Source organism: Hordeum vulgare, chromosome 7H (assembly GCF_904849725.1).
Source record: "Hordeum vulgare subsp. vulgare chromosome 7H, MorexV3_pseudomolecules_assembly, whole genome shotgun sequence".
NCBI classification, from domain to species: Eukaryota; Viridiplantae; Streptophyta; class Magnoliopsida; order Poales; family Poaceae; genus Hordeum; species Hordeum vulgare.
Window position 1 is genome coordinate 177,244,010 of NC_058524.1, and position 21,661 is coordinate 177,265,670.

Consider the following 21,661-nt stretch of genomic DNA (forward strand, 5'->3'; position numbering starts at 1 on the left):
CACATTTACCCCAAGGTGCAACAAGTTGTCAAGCAGCAGAAAGATGCAATGAAGGAAACCCTCAAGAAGAAGATTCCAGAAGAACCTGTGATGATTGAAAATATAGAAGACCCTGATGAACAAGGTCTGACCAGATTTTTTCTCCAATGCATGCTACTCATGTGGAGAAGAAGGACATTATTCACAGGATTGCACGAAGGGAAGCCAAGAGTATCTGGGAAACTTCCCGACGGAAAAAGTGGAGTTTGATCCACTTGAAATAGAAGAACTGGCCAAAATAAAGGAGTTTTGGAAAGAAGAAAAAGTACCCTCGGAAGAGCCAAATCTCTGCAGATATAGACCTGAGTCATGTGAGATGTTACAAGTTCATGGAATTGGCCACCACAAATACATGTGCTCAGGAAGGAAGCCGGAAACCCAAGGAGCAAAAGCAAACACTAAGACGCCTCGAGACTTGTCAGAACTCATTTGCTTTCGTTGCAAGGAAGCGGGACATTTTGCTAATGATTGTCCACAAAGGAAGAAAGCTAAAATGGAGTAGTTAAGTTTTGACCGCAGCAATAAGTGTAATCTGAAGCACTCTTGTTTTTCATGAGATCATGGAGTGAATTTTTTTTGTAACAGAAGTCCCTGGGATTGTAATAACATCATGAATAAATGGAATTTATTGTCTCATGATTGCCTATGTTGAAACTGTATGCGTTGTTTCTCTTCGAACAAAGATCTCTGGACAATTATGAGGATATGGGAAAATATGGTCTAGGCAGGCATGAGTAGCTCCCATTTTAAGTGTGGTAGTAATCGGTAAACCCACAGGATCCACTGAGTAGGAATGTACCATAACTAACAAGGAGACATATACATTCCTCTCAGTACCTATTTACTGACACCTGCAGATGACAACTCTCTACGAGTCATTCCTCAAGGGCCCAGAAACGATCATGACCCTGACCAGTGATCATGATTACCCGAAAATTCTGAAGGACATGATGAAGCACATTCATCTTGAAGGAGATGCAGTCTACAAAGGCTACCCATTCATGGAGAATGGAGTGGAACTTTGGTATGTGGAAGTACATCTCCACAGTGTGAAAGGAGTTTGTCCAAAGACTACGGGGCAATACTTTTTCATTTCACGTGTACCACGAGCAACCTTCTTTGATGTTGTTCATGAAGCTGCCATGGAAGCCATACGTCAGATTGGAGAAATACTTGAAGCAAGACTCCGTCATACCCAGGAATACCTGAGTGAAGTGCATGCGAAGATGATGGAGATCAAGCTCATGGCCACCATGAGAAAGAAAAAGATGGATGATTTCAAGGAACACATCGGAAAGTTCCAGTGGAACTAAGGTATTTCCAAGGGAGACAAATGAATAAAGTTGGCAGAAATGCTTCACCACACCGAACAATGTGGATGGCAGCATTTGTAATAAAGTAATTTTTGAATTTGGAGTTTTGAGAAGAAATTAAGGATGTAATAAAGGATTGATTATGAAATGAATATGATTTTTGGATGAACCAATACCTTTTAATGGAAAACACACCAATGGAAAGTATCCCATAGAGTGGAGTGTGTACCAAAAATAAGTCTGAGGATTATTTATACGATGGTTACCCCAAGAGTATGATGGAATGAAACACTATGGAATTTAAAGGCAGAGTAATTCCAAGTATGCCTGAAACCCACAAACCCCGCGACTAATACGGATCTAGCACCACCTTTATGAAGAAAGAAACTTGGAAGAAACTATGATGGATCAGCAAACGTTTTCTTAGGAACATACGAAAACCTGAGAGTTGTGAATATACGTCAGATGTTTTGTTCAGCTTGCAGAAACAATGGATTATCCGAACTTCGTTCGTGGACAAGAAAAATTCTGCAACGCTTGTGAGGATGCCCAAGTGTTAGAATGCGAGATTCGCTAAACCTTATACAGAGTAATGATTTGGGTGCGGAATGGATTGATCACCATGACGACTTACTCTTATCATTTATCTTGCTATTCGGAATTGTAAATCTGAGAGACTTACCCATAGAGAGAGACGGCGTTCTTTGAAGCTTTGGTTTAAAGCCTTAGAATGGTATGCTGAAAGCCCCATGTACATGGCACTTGTTGTCACGCGTAAGAAATTTTACGGTGAGGATGAAACCAAGACCCCTCTCTCTGCAGGATAACCACAAATGGTAGACCACCATGAGAACCATCGATATGTTATTTAGAATTGACCACGAGACTATCAGTTAAGAAGACCCAGTAACGGAAGAAGCTTATATCAACAGAAGAACCCTCGTTTTAATGGAAACGTTATGAATATAACGGAAGAGCATCACGAAAGGAGTTAGTATGAAGACTGTGAGGAGTCAGATGCCAAAACCCCAAAGGATTGCTAAAGTCTTAAGGGTCAAGTAATCTTCAATTTAAGTGTGGTAGCATCCCACTTTGCCGGAGATTGGATTTGTTAAAGGACCCCCAAACCCTGACCTTTCTTTCTAGCCTCTTCGAATCTCGAGGACGAGATTCATTTTAAGTGTGGTACGTTTGTAACATACCAAATTTTGGAATGTTAATAAAATTATTAGATTCCTTCTTTGTTTCTTTGAGTGATTGAAACTTGAGTGAAATTTGAAACTTTCCAAAAACTTTTGAATGAGAGGGAATAAAATGACTTTCCCCTTTTTCCGGTGAATTCAAATTCATCCATTTAAAATCAATGAGAGGAGATAGCATGACTTCTTTAACTATAAAGAATTTGAATGAAGGTGGCATTTGAATTTCTTTCGATTTTTGTTTTGCAATTCTATTTTTTCTCCACTCAAGAAATGCCAGGAATAAATTCTTGCCAAGCAAGAAAGAGAGGAGGAACATGACCCTCCAAAAAACCACGGGCATTCATTGAAATATTTTGAGCCAAGAATAAACCAAAATTTAATTTGAGAAAATAATTGCAAAAAGAAATAATGCTTTTAGGGATTTTCTGGAAGAACATTTTTTTTAAGTTTTTATTTTGGCCGTGGAAAAATGCCTATCATTTAGATTTTATTTTTCGAATAATTTTAGTATATAGAAACTCTATATTCCGAATTTATTTAGTTTCCCTTTTATCGTTTACTTTACGGTTTTTGAAAATAGGAAATAAATCGCAATTTACTGGAAACTTTGCCCTGGCCCATTAAAGCCTTTCCAAATCTGGCCCAATAGGACCTTCTTCTTCCTCACGTACTCCCTCTCTCCCATGAACTTCCATAGCAATGGAGACAGAGAACCTCCACCTTCCCGATCTCCCTCTCCCTTCCTTCCCGGTGCCTCCCGAGCCCCCTATAAGAACCCCCTCCTCCTCCTCGTTCCATTTTCCCCCATCAACTCGCCTCCTCCCTGCCCGTAGCCACCTCGCCACCATCTCCCCTTTCACTGTCTACAGAAGCTCACAAGGAGCACGCCCACATCGCCAGGACACCACCCCCCTCGCCTCCAGGAGCCCCTAACGCTCCTTTCCACAGCGTCGACCTCCTCCGCCGTCCCCCCTCCCCTCCGGCGACCTCCACCTCGCCGGAGCACCTCCAAGTCTGTCCAGCCACGGTAAGCTTCATAGAAATCTCGCCACAGTTTTTTTCAAAAAAAGAGCAAACTTATAAAATTCATATCTATTAGTCTATAACTTTGAATTACGTGATTCTTTTTGTGTTAGATCAAAATTTTCTTTTAGTTTCCGAAAACATATTATTTCCCTATGTTTGAAACTTTCAAATTTGAATTAGACCAGATTTAGTTTAAACCTTGTTTTGCTTATTCTGGGAGTTTGAAAACTAGATTTTAAATTAATTATGTTTGCTACTGATCACTATTGATCATATTTATCAGTAGGTTCAAGTTTAGAATTTTTGGAATATTTTAAATTAATATTTTAAGCAAAATAGATTCCGTTTTAGTTCTTTTAGGAGTTTTGCTATTTCTTTTGTTTCGATTGTTTTTATTTTATTTTATTTTATATTAGTAGATAAATTTTACTTGTTTTCAATCAAAATTATTTTTATTTTATTTTTTGTTATTTGATACCATGAAATCAATTCTAGTTCGATAATAACTTGCAAATTGATTTCATTGTTAGTTAGATGTCCTATAGGAAAATATTTTCAAAATAATATTGTTTTATGAAAATACTTTCTGTTATGTTAGTTAATTATATGTTTTCTTTTCTGCTATTTTATTATTTTAGTGTTTTGTTTGCTGTTAAGTTTAATTAGAACAAAAACTATTTAGTATTTGATGTAGTAGAAGACTCCTAATTTTAGTTGAAGTTTCTTTCGGATTCTTATTCGCTCTCTCTTTTGTTTTGATTGCTAGAATGATTGCTAGTATGAGTGCTTATGTGAATGATATGTTTGTTATATAAATTTCATCGGAGAGTGACGAATAGTCTATCAAGTTATTTCTCGAGAATGATAATTCTTCTTTATCAACCTCACGAGGCAAGTCATTTGATCATGTATCACCTATGTTTTATGCATCGTAGTTCTACCATCCTATGCCCAATTGCATGCTGAGTAGGTACTTGGAAATTATGGTTACATATTGTAGTATCATGTGGTAGGCACCCAACAACCCTGTTACTTGGCCCGGGACGACAAATTTCATATTGCTATGCTTGAGTAGACGGGATTCTGGTTGAGAGTTTATCACGAGTGATGCGAGAATAATTTAATAACCAAGACCGGTTAAGTCAAAACTTTTCAAGACCTCATGATGCAATGCAACTCTGGGTGAAGGACGATTGATCGGCTCCCTAGAGAAACCAGTGGATGACCCGGGATGCTAGAGACGTGCCATGACATCTTGCGGAAAGCTTCACCCAGGCTCAAAGAGACGGACGGATATTTTGAAGACCCAAGGCTTACCTGCACAGCCACAAGTCATTATGGGCTCTGGCTTGGTTGGACAACGCGGCGACTCTGGACAGGCGGTGCCAGCAGATGTAGAAGAACGGTAGGATTTGGATGGGCACCGACAGGGATTCAGAGGGACCCGTTGAAAGACCATGTTTTGATCATCCGGTCTTCAAACAGCCTGCGATCAAATCTTGTGGGGAACGTGTGCAAAACTCTGCAGAGTACTCAAACCTAATCGATTAGCCATGTCCACGGTCATGGACAACTTGAGCCGAAGGCATTGAAATTTTCCTGAACTCTCAACACTGTTTAATAATGATGTGGGTAATATTGACAACTTGGTTATGCGAACTGGTTGGCGGAACCTTCTCATTAACAACCAACAATGTAGTAAATTTTGCTTTTAGCCCTCTCTTGATGTAGGAGAAAACTTTGCTTTTCGCTAAAAACTTACAGCCCCACCTGCCATATATGCATATAGTATAGATGATATTTTACCCCCTCTCTTTTGTGACTTGCCAGCATATTCAATATGCTGACCTACACGGCTGCAACGTCTTATGTTGCAGATATTTTCCTCGACGAGTAAGAGTACGATTCAGGGTTACGGTCCGCACTCAACCTGCCGTTGGTGTTATTTGGGATTCCACTCCCTTGACTGTTTCCGCTGAGATATTTAAGGTATATATCAGTTTTACGCTATTTTACATGTGATTGCACTTTGATATATACATTGATGTACTGTGTGTGCTAGCATACTGATCTAGGGATGGCACAGATACACGGGGGCTTGACTCGTTTTGAGTCGGGTCGCTACAATTTGTGTAAGGATAGGTTTCCTGATTTGCGCAAGTCAAAACTAATGATGCGTGTTGATGGTCCTTTCAAAGTGTTAGAGAAAATAAATGATAATGCATATAGACTTGAGCTGCCTTCAGATATTGGGGTTACTCCCACTTTTAACATTGAAGAATTGAAGCCATATTTGGATGAGGAAGATGAGCTTCCGTCGAGGACGACTTCAGTTCAAGAAGGGGAGGATGATGAGGACATCACCAACTTTGTTACACCCACAGCCCCAGCAGTTGTACATACTGGACCAGTTACTAGAGCTCGTGCACGCCAATTGAATTACCAGGTACTTTTGTTTCTTGGGAATACTTCTAATGTTCATGAACATATGATGCTGCCTAAGTTAGATACTTTTGTTGTGCTCATGAATGAAGGACCTAGCATGGACAAGAAGGATATCCGTTGGAGTGGGATCAAGCATGGAGAAGAAGTTGCAAGCGGGAGAGAACAATTGAGCTTCCATTGGTGATTTTTGCACTCTAAAGCCACCATAAGGAGAGCATGAAGGCTTTGGACGAAATATTCAAGACACCACTTTATAAATTTCGTCCATGGGCTATTATAGGTGTTGCGCCACCTTATTTTTGGCCAGGCCCATGTAATTTCGAAATACCATAATATAGGCTAATTTTAAAGTCCGTATGTGTGGGGAAACCGAGTTTAGGGCTGTATTCGGACCCCTCCTCCAAGGGTCACGAAATTGCCTCTCTATTCCCTCATATATACAACCCTTAGGGCACCGCTTAGACTTGGATTTTGTTTAGATTACAAGTTTGACATAGCTGCAACTTTGCGTTCTTCGTTTGTGTTCTACGACCAGACAAAGGCGTCACAGTACCCCACCTCCAAACAATAAAGCTTTCCTCTTATATTCGCAATATCTTGATTGCATCTTGGTTTCTTGCTTGTTCTTCGTTTGCGTGCAGGAAATAGACCTTCGTGGATAGGTTGATCGTGCTCCGGCATGGTCAATAACCTCTCGGAGTTGGTTTAGCGATTGCTAAGGCGCGACGCCCTCACACGTTCATAGTTGGATCGTCGAAGTCTACTCCACCAAAACGATACCCACGATCTCATCGAAAGACAGGGACAACTTCGCCTCTATCAATATCTTTAGAGGATGAAAATAACTCTTATATCAATGCTCAAGCTTCTAATGTGCCCTTTGATGCTTTGAGCAATATAGTTATATTTCAACTCATGCCATTCCGGGATGCTCATGAGTTGTGGCCAAAGCTTCAAGATAAATATGATATGTCCAAGATTTGCAGGGATATTTGTTCTCCCTCCACCTCCGGCCGTGTTGTCTTCTCAACTTCATCTACTTCACCTACATGTGGATTTCCACAAGGTAATGATATGGTGAGTAGTGGTGATCACTTCAATGATGATAGTGGGCTTATTGTTGATGATCCTTCATCACTATCTTATTGTGATGCTTCAACTTTGGGCGTTAACACTTCGAGCATTCTGGATTTTTTACATGCTTTTGTTGATAGTCCTTGCATATCATGTATAAATTACTTGACTAAATCTCATGATGATATGCTTGCTATATCTTATTTCCATGATAAAAATGTATATATTTCCTCGATTAGTTGTTCTAACAATGTAGAGGAAACTCAATGCTCCATGGAACAAGATGTGGTCTTGAATGATGTTTCAAGGGATCCTACATCATCATCTATTGTTTCTCACTTTTTCCTTATGGCTAAGGCTTCAAAGGTATCTCCTACTTTGAATCCCAATGTATCTCATGATGATGATGTTGATTATAATGAGGATGAAGATAATGATGAAGAGAGTGATAATATTGCTTCCTTAAAAATTAAGAGTGAAATGATTTTAAAATATCTTTGTAAGAATAAACTTGCTTGTTCCATCTTCACATAAACCATGTCTATTGCCATTGAGGGCAAGAAATATATTGAGCAGTTGGAAGCTCATCTTGAGGATCATGAGGCCACCATTGAGAAAATGGAAGGTCATGAGCATGATTACGCTAATGAGATAGCGGAGCTATCCCAAGCTCTTGAAAATGAACAAACCACCAAGTAATCTCTTGAGGAGACCTTTCTTTAGATTTATCTAGATTAAAGGAATCCCAAGATAGAGCTGTCGAGGTGGCTAATGATTTTAGAATTAAAATAATAAGCTTGAAGTTGCACATGCTAAACTCCTTGAGAACTTTGAGCACCTAGAAAATGGCTCACGGGCTATTAAGAGTTCGCTCGTTGAACTCACCAAGTCGCATGCTCAACTTGAAGCTACATATGCAAAAGAGCTTGCAAGTTGCCTTCTCCTCTTGTTTTTAATGATGATGCTTGTGTTACTAACTCTATTTCTTGTGAAGCATCCATATTAAAAGAGAATGTTGAGTTAAGGACTCAACTTGAGTTGCCATCTAGCAATTACGGGAAATTGGAAGAAAGTCAAGTAATGCTCACAAGCTCTCATGATGATCTTCTAGTATCCCATAATGTGCTAAACTTAGCTCATGATTCTATTACTACCAAGGTAACGTCAAGTGAGCCTCATGTGGACATTAGCGCTACTTCTAGTCAAAATGCTATATTGCCATGTGCTAATCCTCGTAATTCATCTACCCATAATGTTGCTACATCTTGCGATGAATTACTTTCCTTGCCTTTTTGCTCTAACAATGATGCTTATACTACCTCTAGTACTTCTGTTTATACTAACCATGCATAGTAAATCAAAGAGCTCAAGGCCCAAGTCACTTCTTTGAAGAAAGACTTGGAAAAGATTCATGAAGGCATGTCCACACTCAACAATATATTGTGTGGGAAAAAATCCCCCAAATGACAAGGGTGGACTTGGATTCAACCCCAACAAGAAGAACAAGTCCAAAAGCTTCAAGAAGAAGGGTCAAGAACAAGTCAAGAATTCGGCCAAGATTATTTGCTTCAAGTGCAAGATTGAAGGGCATCATGTTAGATCTTTCCAATTGAATAAGAAACATCATAGTTACAAGCAACAAGGTAAGCGGACACAAGTTTAATCTCATGCTCAACCACAAGTTGAAGAAAGGCATGGTCCCAAGAAGACACAACTTAATGCTTCTCATGTTGAGAAATCAAGTGAGAAGAAAGTGAAGAGTAGACATTGCTACTTATGTCGTGCGAAAGGTCACGTCGCTTCTTCATGCACGAATCGTAACTTATCCAACCCAATTATTATTGATCATATCTATTTTCTTGGGAAGGTTAAGGTTGGCAATGTGTTTGCCAAGTGTGTTGGTACTCAAAGTGGTGTCAAGAAAAGAACCATTTGGGTAGCCAAGCCTATTGTGACTAACCTCTTAGGACCCTACTTGGTTGGCGACCAACAAGCTCAAACTTGATCAATAGGTGACGATGGAGTACTTTGGAGACTTGGCTACATCATGAAGAATTAAGGTATCCTCATCATTCATATTAACTCAAGCCAAGTCATTTGGATTATCAAGTTTCTATCTTATATCCAATATGCCTCCTTACTATAACTTGTACTTAAATTGTTTACATTGTTAGTTACTTGCCCCTTTGCATATTGTGGTTTTATACCTTGCATATGTTTGTATATGTTGTGGTTCCAACTTTCTTACCTTGAGTAATCAAGTATTGTATATTGGTTTGCACATCATGTACATGTGAGTCTTGTGTTGAGCCTTTTTGCATCTTGTTTGTATCTTTGTTGGCTCTTTTGAGATATTAATGTATTATCCTATTTTGGGGGATTGATGTTCTTTGCGCACCTCACAATCATATAAATGTGTATACATGAGCAATACCACTTAGTATTGATATTTCAAGATTATCTAGTCTCTATGTGGTATGTCTTACTCATGAGAAAATCAAATTCTAAATGTTCTATTAATTATCTCTTGTTGGTTTTCATTTTCCACTTGTTAATAATGTTGGGTTATCACATTATTGGGGAGTAATATGTTATGTGCATATTACAAGCCTAGGAAATGTGTATATTTAAGGTATTGCTACTTAGAGTTGATATTGTAAATTATCTTGTTCATAGGTGGCATGATTAGCCCTACAAGTGTCACTTGCTTGTGATTTAGGCATCAAGATGATGTTGGTTATCTTTGCAATATACCAACAGAATTTATTCCAAATACATCTTGTCCTTTGACAATTGGTATTCTTTTATGTGGTAGAAATTTCTAATCATCATTACATTGGATTTTTTATCCTTTTTTTCCTTGCCTCTTGTGGATCTTTTTGAACATGTCTGGTTTTTCTATAGATATAGAGAAAGTGATGATCCCATCTTGTGCATTTTGTATTCAAATGAACATTCTATATAATGCAGATCTCTTGGGGGAGCTATCCTATTTTCTTTAGAACACTCTCTTTATGCGTTTGTCATAAAAAAAATTTGACCCCCATCAAGTGTGTGTTCATGGGAGGCAAGTCTTTCCCTTTATGGTGCTTTGTGCCATCACGAAAAATTGTCGAGGGTTTTGTTTGTTTGGAACCTAGCTCTCTTTTGGGAACTAGATACCTCGTGTTTGTTTTTCTTCGATTGGTATCTTGTTTCCTTTTATTTGACATGTGCAAATGGATACCTCATTCCTTGTTGTATCTTTTAATTGGTATCCTTAAAGTGATAATTTTTTGTTTGGTATTTTATTTTCACTTTACAACTTGTCTTTTCTTATATTATCAACTATGTTTTGATTTGATTCTTGAAAGCCTTGAGCATGCATATTTACTCTATGTACTTTCTTGGCATGCTTTCTTTATTTGGTACAATATATAGGGAAAACTCCACCATGTCATAAATTGGCTAAAGTGTGCATGAAATTCAAGTTCATATCCATATGCACATGTTTATGTGGAGTTTGTTCTATGTATTGTTGGTTCTTTAACTCTTTGGTCCCAATGAGTTTGGCACCATTTTGTTTTTGTTATTGTTGTAGGAACAATTGGAGATGCATTGGATGCTCGGCTCACTTACAAGGAAGGTCTTAACACCATGTTATTATTGGAGCCAAGTTAGGATGATCGACGAACAATTATCTACTACATAAATCCAATGGTATCCCGATAACAAGTATCTACTTCATGCATACATATCTTTCATTCAACCTTATGTAGGTTGCATCATGGCATGAATTTCTTGATTCATTCTTGTGTCACTTGTTTCCCTTCTCAAAGCATCCCAACGATGATGTCTTATTGATAGTTGTGATCTATTTGATGTTCATGAGTTGGAAGTTCATTTATGTACAAATAAGAAAATATTAGGCCAAGTGCTATGCTTTCAAGCAAAGATCTTATTGGTAATACTTATGACTTCCTTTGTGGATATCTTGTTTGTTCCTTCTTATAACTATTTCGTGTGTACATCCTTGTTTGTGGATATATATCATCATAATTATTTTCTACCTAGAATCTTTTACACATGAGATAAGTTGCATCTGTAGTTGATATCCTCTTTTTTCTTTCACGTCCACCATTGCATTTCCTTATTCAGCTTTTGGTGGTTTCATGAAAGGATTTGTCTTGAGTGTGGTTCTTATATCCTTGCATCTTGATGCACTCTTTGTTGGTGAAGATTATTTTTCCTCATGCTTGTCTTGACGAGTGTTTGCCATTTTGATTGGTACCCCTCCTCTTGACAAGGCTATTATTTCATATCTTCACCATGGGTTTTCACAAGCGTTGGTTCTTAATGTGTTTATTAGTAAGCTTGTGAACCCATTTTCTAGTTGTGTATGTGTAGGAAGGATATGTCTTGCACTTTGTGCCTCATTTCATCAATACTATGTTGATGGTTGATGCTCGTCCTCGTATTAGTCTTCCCAAATGCTTTGCCATGATTCACACACATCATTTTGAGCCTACTCTTAAGTTGCCTCGTCTACTTGTTGCTAAACTGTCGGGACCCCGATCCTAAGCCATAGGAATCTAGCCTGTAACCCATCGCATCCCTTTGTGGTCTCACGCACGGTTAACTCCATGGCTGCAGCCTTACCTTAGCCGGGACCATTTGCGTCTTTTGACTCACGTATGCGATAGTATCGCTAGCAATCCAATGTCAAAGGACCCGGATCGACATGTCTAGTCATAAACCAAAGTGGCAGTACCGCACAAGGACAGGCATACATGACCCAACAAAGCAGGTGTCGGTCATCGGCGAATGTAGACGAGTCGTAGCAAGCTACAAGGACTCCATTACATCGCGTGACATTTCCCCAAAGGGGACAGACACAGCAGCTAAGAAGGACACATGCCGGTCAACCAATGTGTCCGGAGCAGTAGCGAACTACCAAGGCTCGTTGGACCACAAAGGGGCATTTCCTTGTAAGGAGTGCTACTAAAGTTCACGACTAGGTAATCGAACCCCATACATATCAAGTACGACACACGTACGCATGGCATACCGATATGTATAGATACATCGATGGCATCACAACATAACCATAAACATACAAGCTTTATTTAAGAGGCTCGGAAGAGCCACACACATAATATTACACATTAAGGGTCTCATGACCCATAATAGCAGTCATACAATACAAGCCAGCGGAAGAGTTATAAACTGTCTGAGTACAGACAGGGCAACTAGTAGGCACGTGGCCTGACTATACTAAAGAGCCGACGTAGGGCCAGATCGTAGCTGGGACACCAGCTACTCGTCGTCGTCGATGTCTACAAAGAACCCTCCATTAGGGTCATTAGCAATCTCTGCAACATTTATTAAGCAAACATGAGTACGAAGGTACTCAGCAAGACTTTAGGATGACTAACTACTCATGCCAGGTATCAAGAAGGTATTGTGGGGTTTCATGCGGAAAGCCAGCATTTGACTCGTGGCTAGACATCTTGCCTTTTGAAATTAGTTTTGACAACTTGATTTCTCGCACACGAGTCCAGTAACACCACAACAATACACTATCGTGGAATCATTCCGTCTCCATACGGAAATGCCGTCCACGACACTCACGCTTATCTTGACAATTTTATGAGTAGCCATTGAAGTTATCTATGAACAACATATGTCTCCAAGTAGTCCATATCCGCGGACGCGGCTATTCGAATAGATCATAACCCTGCAGGGGTGTACTTCGTCACACACGCTCCCGCCACTTATCGCCATGTGCACGTCATGCACCTCGGCAACCTTCAAGCGGAAGCCCAGCGAGGGAGTCGGCCACGACCGTTAATCACACTAGTACCTAGTCCAGGTTTATCGCCTATCTGAGAGTAACCCGTACGGAAGTCCGGCCGAGGTTTCCGCCACGGCCTCAAACGATGTGCGCAGGGTTCCCAAGCCCACCATCTGGGTGCCACTTGGTACACCGTGCCACTGCCTACCGCATCACGGTCCACCTCTCAGGTCAGCACCATGCACGGCCTCCAGCATTACTATAAACACCAGAAACTACTTGCAACTCCTGGACCGAGTACTAAGCAATTAATAGGCCGAGCGGGGTCATATTTCAGGGCCCAGCATGTGGTAGTATCTAGTCTTGGATTACATACACGGAACTCAGTTCCTAAGGACGGTTCCAATGAAACAACCCGCCATGTACTCCTACACAGCCTTTCACCGGTACCTTTACCAAATCAAGTTCAACACACAACCTTTGCTCACCGAACACATTCCACATTTCTGTTCATCTCCCAGATGACAGACCATACACAACTCTAAGCATAGCATGCATAGCAGGATAAGGCACATCATAGCTCAAGCAACTACCAGGTATGCTAGGTTGCAAGGTTCGGCTATTTACTGTGACAAGGTTAAGTCATGCAAAGGAAGTGGGTCCAACTATCGTGGCAAAAGCAGTTGAAGCATTTGATCCTAATGCATTAAATAGGTGCAGGAGCAAGAACATAGGTGTTATCGGGATGATCAAAAGGGTTGCTTGCCTTGTTGCTCAGAGGAGGAACGATATCCGTCGGACGGATGTTCGGTGGAATCCGGGGGTGCGGAGCCTACCGAAATGAATCGCAACATTCAATAACAATCATATGCAATAAAAATGATGCATGAGCATGCATGAGAATGCAGGTGATAAGTTATTATAATCAAGATGTTTTAGGTTTAGAGTTGATTTGAATCACATTCGAATAGCAATTCAAACGGGTATTCCCGGATACCGGTTTAATTGATTCGACCTGATGCTCAGATCAACCTAATGTTAACATGCATGAAATGTCATGTTATGGTACTGATTTACCCCTAGGGCAGTGTGTGATCATTGTATTTATAATGAAATTTGGATATTTTTGCAAATTCCATTTATAAAGTGATTAAAGAATTGAATTATTCCTTATTTCACAATTTAGGGTTCTGTAACTTTTTCAAACATAGTTGAAAATAGCATAATCAGAATCCTTGAATTTTTCTGATACTTTTTCATATATAAATTATTTTCATTGGAGTTACAGATTAATTTCTATGATTTTTGCAATTTTTAGCAATTTCCTGAATTATTTTTATACTGGAAATTCCATTTATTGCATCAGGCTGACGTCAGCAGGTCAGCCGACCTGTGCAGGTCAAACCTGACAGGGGGGCCCCACTGGTCAGCCTCTCTGGGACTAATCCCGCGCTGACCAGCCCCTAATTGGGGTTTGACCAGGCGTGGGGCCCTCTGGCAGCGACTCAGGGGAGGGCGATTAGGCCCTAATGGTCGGCCACGTCGACGGCCACCGGAGGATGGTCGCCGGCGACCAAACCCGCGGCGGAGGGTTCGCCGGAGGCGACCTAGACGGCGCTGCACAGCACGAAAACGCACGCGGTTGGCAGCTACAGCAAGCCCGCGAAGTGGCCGATCTGGCAGGACCCTCTGGCTAGGGTCGCCGGAGGAGGCGTCTGCGACGAGCCAGATCGGCGGCCGAAGCTCGGGCGTCGTCGGGGGCTTTGAATCAGAGGGATCCACGCTTAGTTCTTAGCTGCTACGGCATCTACGCGTCGTCCTGGAGCTGCTGGTGCTCTCGGGAGGACGAGCTGGACATCGGAGGGCTACCGGCGACGAGCGGCAGCGGCGGTGCTCGTCGGGCTCCGGTGAAACTAGGGCTAGAGGAGGGGATCAACGGGGAAAACTTAGGGAAAACCATCGCATGCTCACAGGGAGTGCAGAGAAGAGCTCAGACGGCTCGGGGAAGGCCTGGGGCGACGAATCGACGGGGGAGGTCCGGCGGCCGGAGGAAGAAGACGACGGCGTTGCGGGCGTTGCAGGGCGCGAGGAAGCTTCGGCTTCTGCAGGAATGACCAGGGCGACGAGGCGGAGCTAATGGCGTGCTCGCGGAGGGGATCCTATGGCCAGGGGCACGGCCAGCTCGAGCTCGAGCTCGGCTCTAATGGCGGCAGCAGGGAGAAGGAGGGGATCCGGGCGGAGGAGGAGAACCGAGGCGGGGAATGGATAGGGGAGGCTCTGGGGAGCTTATCCCCGTCGTCGCCAGCGCGAACCGGCGGCCAGGCAGGCACGCAGGTGCGTGGCCGCGCCGGAGGAGGCGACGGCCACCTCCTGCTGCCTACTGGCGCAGGGAAGGGGACGAGCGGCGAGATGGGCTGGGCCTGGCTTGGGCGTCAGGTAAGTTTTTCCCATTTTCTCTTTTTTTGGTTTTTCTGTTTTGCTATTTATTGCTTTGCTAATTATTTCAGCTCCAAAACAAAAGGTAAAAACTAATTTTGACCTCCTGAAATATTTGTTATAATATCCCCACTCATTTCCAAGACTTTCAACATTTTTGGAAAATTATAGTTTCTGATTTCAAATTTTTAAATTTGAAACCAGTGGCTTTTGCATTTATTTAAAATGCTTAAAGTGTCAAGAAAATAGTTTTCTCCAATGCTCATTTACTTTCATGATTTATCAGAAAGTTTGAACATTTCTTGAGGCCATTTTGGGTTCATTGATTTTGAACTAGTTTGAAATTTCCTTTAATTGAAATGGTGGCTAGGGTTTTGAGTTTTTCCTTTGCCACTTTGTTGTTTTTGTTGAAACTTCTTAGATGCAAATGCAAAGAAGACATGAGCACAATGCTATCTTGCTTAAGGGTTAGGGATGTGACAACTCACCCCCACTCAAAAGAATCTCGTCCCGAGATTTAGAAGTCGTCGGGAATAACGCAGGATATTCAAGTCGGAGACGATCCTCTCTTTCCCAAGTTGCCTCCTTTTCAGAATGATTTGACCATTGAACTTTAAGAAACTTGAGGTTTCGACGTCGAGTGGTACGCTCAGCTTGATCAAGAATACGCACGGGGTATTCTCGGTAAGAAAGGTTATCTTGGAGATCAAGCGTTTCGTGGTCCACTTCACGGATAGGATCCGAAAAGCAACGCCTGAGTTCCGAGACGTGGAAAACATCATGAACCTTGGAAAGATGCGGAGGAAGTTCCAACTGGTAGGCAACTTCTCCTCGTTTGGCAAGAATGCGGAAAGGTCCAATGTAACGAGGAGCCAACTTGCCCTTGATACCGAAACGATGGGTACCCTTCAAAGGTGTAACCCGAAGGTAAGCCTTCTCGTCAACTTCAAAGGTCACAGCCTTATGATGACGATCATATTGGCTCTTTTGACGAGACTGGGTTGTTTTCAACTTTTCACGAATAATGCGAACCTGCTCTTCTGCATCCTGGATCATGTCCGGGCCAAAGAGTTGCCTCTCTCCGGTTTCTGACCAATTAAGAGGTGTTCGACATCTTCGTCCATAGAGAACTTCAAAAGGGGCTTTTCCCAAGCTTGATTGATAACTATTGTTATAAGCGAATTCGGCGAATGGAAGGCACTTCTCCCAATTCATACCGAACGAAATAACACAAGCTTGGAGCATATCTTCTAGGATTTGATTCACTCTTTCTACTTGACCACTTGACTGGGGATGGAAAGCAGTGCTAAAAGATAAGTGAGTCCCCATGGCATTCTGGAAACTTTCCCAGAAACGAGAAGTAAAGATACTTCCACGGTCCGAGTTAATTTCCAGGGGAACACCATGAAGAGACACTATTCGAGAGATATATAACTCTGCTAGCTGGCTAGCTGTTATACTCTCACGAACAGGAAGAAAATGAGCCACTTTGGAAAGACGGTCAATGACCACAAAGATAGCATTATTTCCTTTCTTGGTCTTGGGAAATCCGGTAATGAAATCCATGCTAACTTTATCCCATTTCCATTCAGGAATAGCTAAGGGTTGAAGGGTGCCAGCAGGCCTTTGATGTTCTGCCTTAACTCGACGACAAACATCACAGTTAGCAACGAACTCAGCAATTTCTCTCTTCATCCTAGTCCACCAGAACCTCTGGCGTAGGTCCTGATACATCTTAGTACTACCAGGATGAATGGTGAGAGGGGAATCATGAGCCTCCTTAAGGATTAACTGCCTTAGATGTGGGTTCTTAGGAACCACTAAACGATTCTGGAAGAATACCACACCTTGATCATTCATGGAAAATTCTTCAGCGTTTCCGCAAAAAATATTCTCCTTGATCCGTGATATACCCTTTTCACGCTTTTGGCCAGCTATAATTTGATCCTTAAGAGTAGGCTTCGCCACCAGGGTAGAAAGGAATCCTTGAGGAACAATATGAAGATTCAACTTCCGAAAGTCCTCATGGAGAAGTGGTTGACCTTGTTGTAGCATCAGATTGTTACAATAAGATTTACGACTTAGTGCATCGGCCATAACATTGGCCTTCCCCGGGGTGTAAGTTATCCCTAAGTCGTAATCCGAGATCAACTCAACCCACCGTCTTTGCCTGAGATTCGAATCCGGCTGGGTGAAGATATATTTCAGACTTTGGTGATCAGTGAATATTTCGCAACGATTACCCAGAAGGTAATGTCGCCAGGTTTTTAGTGCATGGACCACAGCTGCAAGCTCAAGGTCATGTGTGGGATAATTATCCTCATGTGGACGCAACTGTCGAGATGCGTATGCGATCACATGACGATCTTGCATGAGAATGCAACCTAATCCTTGTCGCGAGGCGTCGCAATAGATAACAAAGTCCTTAGAAAATTCTCGTGGTAGCAACACAGGTGCGGAAGTCAGGCGTCTTTTCAGTTCCTGAAAACTATGCTCACACTGTGGTGTCCACTCGAACTTTTTATCCTTCTTGAGGAGTTCAGTTAGAGGCTTTGCAACCTTGGAGAAATTCTCGACGAAGCGGCGACAATAGCTCGCTAGACCAAGAAAACTCCTAACTTGCTTAACCGATTCAGGTTGAGTCCAATCAAGGACAGCTTGAACTCTCTCGGGATTGACAGCAATACCCTTACCAGAGATTACGTGGCCTAGATAGGTCACTTCTGGTAACCAGAATTCACATTTTGAAAATTTGGCATAAAGGCGATGCTCTCGAAGTTTCATCAATACCAGCCTTAGATGCTCGGCATGTTCTTGTTCATTCTTGGAGTAGATGAGAATATCATCGAGGTATACTACGACGAATTTATCCAAATACTCCATAAAGATTGAATTCATCAGTCGAGAGAAGGTGGCTGGGGCATTGGTTAAACCGATGGACATAACGGTGTACTCATATTGGCCATAACGAGTAACAAAGGACGTTTTTGGAATGTCCCCGTTCTTAATCTTGATTTGATGGTATCCCAACCTCAAATCCATTTTGGAGAAGACTGAGGATCCAGCGAGCTGATCATACAGATCGTTGATCCTGGGGAGCGGATACTTGTTCTTTATGGTGACCAGGTTAACTGGTCGGTAATCTACAACCATCCGATCCGTTCCGTCTTTCTTCTTGACGAAGAGGACGGGACAAGCCCAAGGAGAAGAGCTAGGACGAATGAAACCCTTGTTCAAGGCCTCATCTAATTGCTTTTTAAGTTCGGCTAGCTCCAGGGGTGCCATCTTATAAGGTCTTCTGGCTATTGGGACAGTTCCCGAAACAAGATCTATCACAAACTCTACATCTCTGTCAGGTGGAATTCCTGGCAGTTCCTCTGGAAAAACATCCAGGAAGTCACGGACTACCGGAATGTCTTCCAGTTCCGAAAGAGGGTTGGCATTTAGGGAATAGAGTTGGCATTTGGCAACTCGAGTAGAGACATTTACTATCTCACCCGAGGGATGGGTAAGCTGGACATTTCTAGAGCGAGTATCAATCTTGGCATAGTGAGCTGACATCCAGTCCATGCCCAAGATGATATTAATATCCGAAGATTTCAACGCTATCAATGAGGCTAGAAAAACTAGCCTGTCTACTAGAATTTCATTGTCATAGGTTATCCTAGAGGTTTGCCATTTACTACCAGGGGTTTGGACAACCAATGGGATTGGCATATCACAAAATGACATGTTATGCAGCTGTGCATAACTTTCTGAAATGAAGGAATGAGAAGACCCAGTGTCAAAGAGAACGGACGCTGGGTGATGATTAACAAGAAGCGTACCCAGCATGACGTCGGGATCCTCTGCAGCTTCTTCTGCTGACACATAGTTCACACGGCCACGTGCAGGAGTTGGCTTCACATAAAACGCTTTGCCCGACTTGGCTTGCCCGACAGACTTTCCGGGTTGCTTGGCACCCACATTCTGAGGACACTCACGGGAATAATGCCCTGGTTCTCCACACTTGTAGCATATCACCTGGTTGGCACGTGGTGCAGCATTGCTAGCTGGACCACCATAAGCTTTTGCTGGAGGGTTGGCCTGATTCGTTTGAGGCGCCACGTAGGATGGCCTCGGAGTGTATCTTGGCGGCAGAGAACTGTTTGGAACCCACATTCTGCGTTTTGGAAACGCGGAACCAGAAGACGAGCCAAAGTCACGGGAGTGCTTCCTTGTGGCTTCGAAGTCAGTATGACCAGTCTCCGCACTGATCACTTTGTTGACCAGGGCTTGAAAGCTTGCACACTCATGGAGGCGCAGGTCTCGACGGAGCTCAGGGCTCAGACCCTTACGGAATCTTGCTTGCTTCTTGGCGTCAGTAGACACCTCCTCTGTTGCATAGCGGGCGAGGTTACCGAACTCGCGGCTATAGGCATCCACAGACAACTTGCCCTGAGTGAAGGCACAGAACTCCTCTCTCTTTCTGTCCATCAGGCCCTCTGGAATATGGTGCAGACGGAAAGCTGCGCTGAAGTCTGCCCATGTGGCCACTGGTTCAGCGGGACGCATAGCTTCAAAATTCTCCCACCATAGATTGGCGGGTCCCTCCAGGAAATACGCCGCAAAGGTCACCTTGTCGGCCTCAGACACATTCGCAGAGCGAATCTTGCGTGAAATGTTGCACAGCCAGTCATCAGCGTCGAGGGGATCGACGGAATGATGAAACTTTGGAGGATTCAGCTTCACAAAGTCATTGAGGGACACTGCAGCATTCCTAGGCTGTCGAGCCGTATTCTGCTCAATACGCTCTAGCAGTCGGTTGGTCTCCCTTTTGTTTCTTTCTGCCTCAAGCATCACTTCTACCAGAGAAGGTGGGTGAGGCAGGTCTTCCTGCGACGCTTGACTACCCTCACCTTGCTCATGAGCAGGGGCACGGTTCAACCTGGTGAACACCATCCTGACAAACAAACTCATAGCTTAGACCAAAATCATGTCAAAACTATCTATGGATTAAGAATGTACTGAACACACGGAATGCGGAAATAAATATCCGAACAACATGGTAACAAGCAACTGCTATATATACACCATGGTTCATACACACCCTTACATAGTTCAGTACAAACTTACTCGAAGAGCAAACTACTGAAATGGTGGAACTACTCATCAGAGGCGTACAAGCTTCCTATACATTATTTATCTAGGCCTCCGGAATTCGTTTCACATTACTACCATACTACACAAGTCACGCAGGACTGTGAACATACGGCTACTACCATACTATCCTTCCGCTCATAGCTCAGGCATCCGCATAGAACATCTCATAGAGGTTACCTCCATGACCCAGAAGCTCAACTTGCGGATCAGGAAACACTCCAGCCTGAGATCCCTGGGATCCATAAGGACACGGATGTGGCCTTGGTCCCCTGACTGGTGGTAAGAGGGGTCCCCGAAGAGGTGTGACTCCTCCTATAGCTGGCCAGTCAACGTGAGCCGGAAGATGGGTCCTAACAGGGTTCAGCATCTCCATCTCTCCATACCCTGTCTGGACTACCGGTGCCAGCTGCGTCAAAGCTGTCCACGGACGGGCACGGGTAGCGTAAAGTTCCATGCGGAGAGCACGAGCATCCTTGTCTCTGTTCTCTAGCATCTCAACAGTGGACTGCAGAAGTGGGTCCTCCATAGAGGAATCAAAATAGACTCCACTGAGGTATCCCTCTTCGCCAGACTGAGAGGCCGGAACATAGCAGAACTCTGAATTCTGCAGCAGTGCATGTCTCGCTCTCATGATAGTCAGCATTGAATAGGCAGCATCTTGTACTGCCATGTCAACAGTGACTCCCAACCCATAGGACCAATGGATTGGCTTCTCCGCTCCAGGGTAATCTGGAAATACCCTAACAGTGCAGATGTACTGGCTCTGGTTGAAGTCTCGGTACTGTTCCTCTACCGTGTACTCGGGGTACCAGCGGTAACCGCACACCGACATCACCCTGACCAGCATGGCCGTATGACCCGGTACATCAATGCACCTGGTCAAACGCACCACCTGACGAGAAGGACGGCTAGGCATCTGTAAAATAGAGAGTAATGCAAAAAGCATTAGAGCTCTGAATGAAAAATTGGGCAGCATAACGGCTGTAAATGCTCAAAACAAATTTTGAGACAACCCAAAATAAAATAGCGTCACCACTCAACTATCAAGTTCAACTCTCTAATCATCAAACTTACTTCCTGTTTCCCAGGAATAAAAGAAACCCAATATCTCTCGACCCGTAGTCCTATAATCTACCGATCAAAATCCGAGCCTAGGAGAAGATGAGTAACCTAGTCCTTAATTCCCGCAGAAAAGACGAGGATGACCAGAA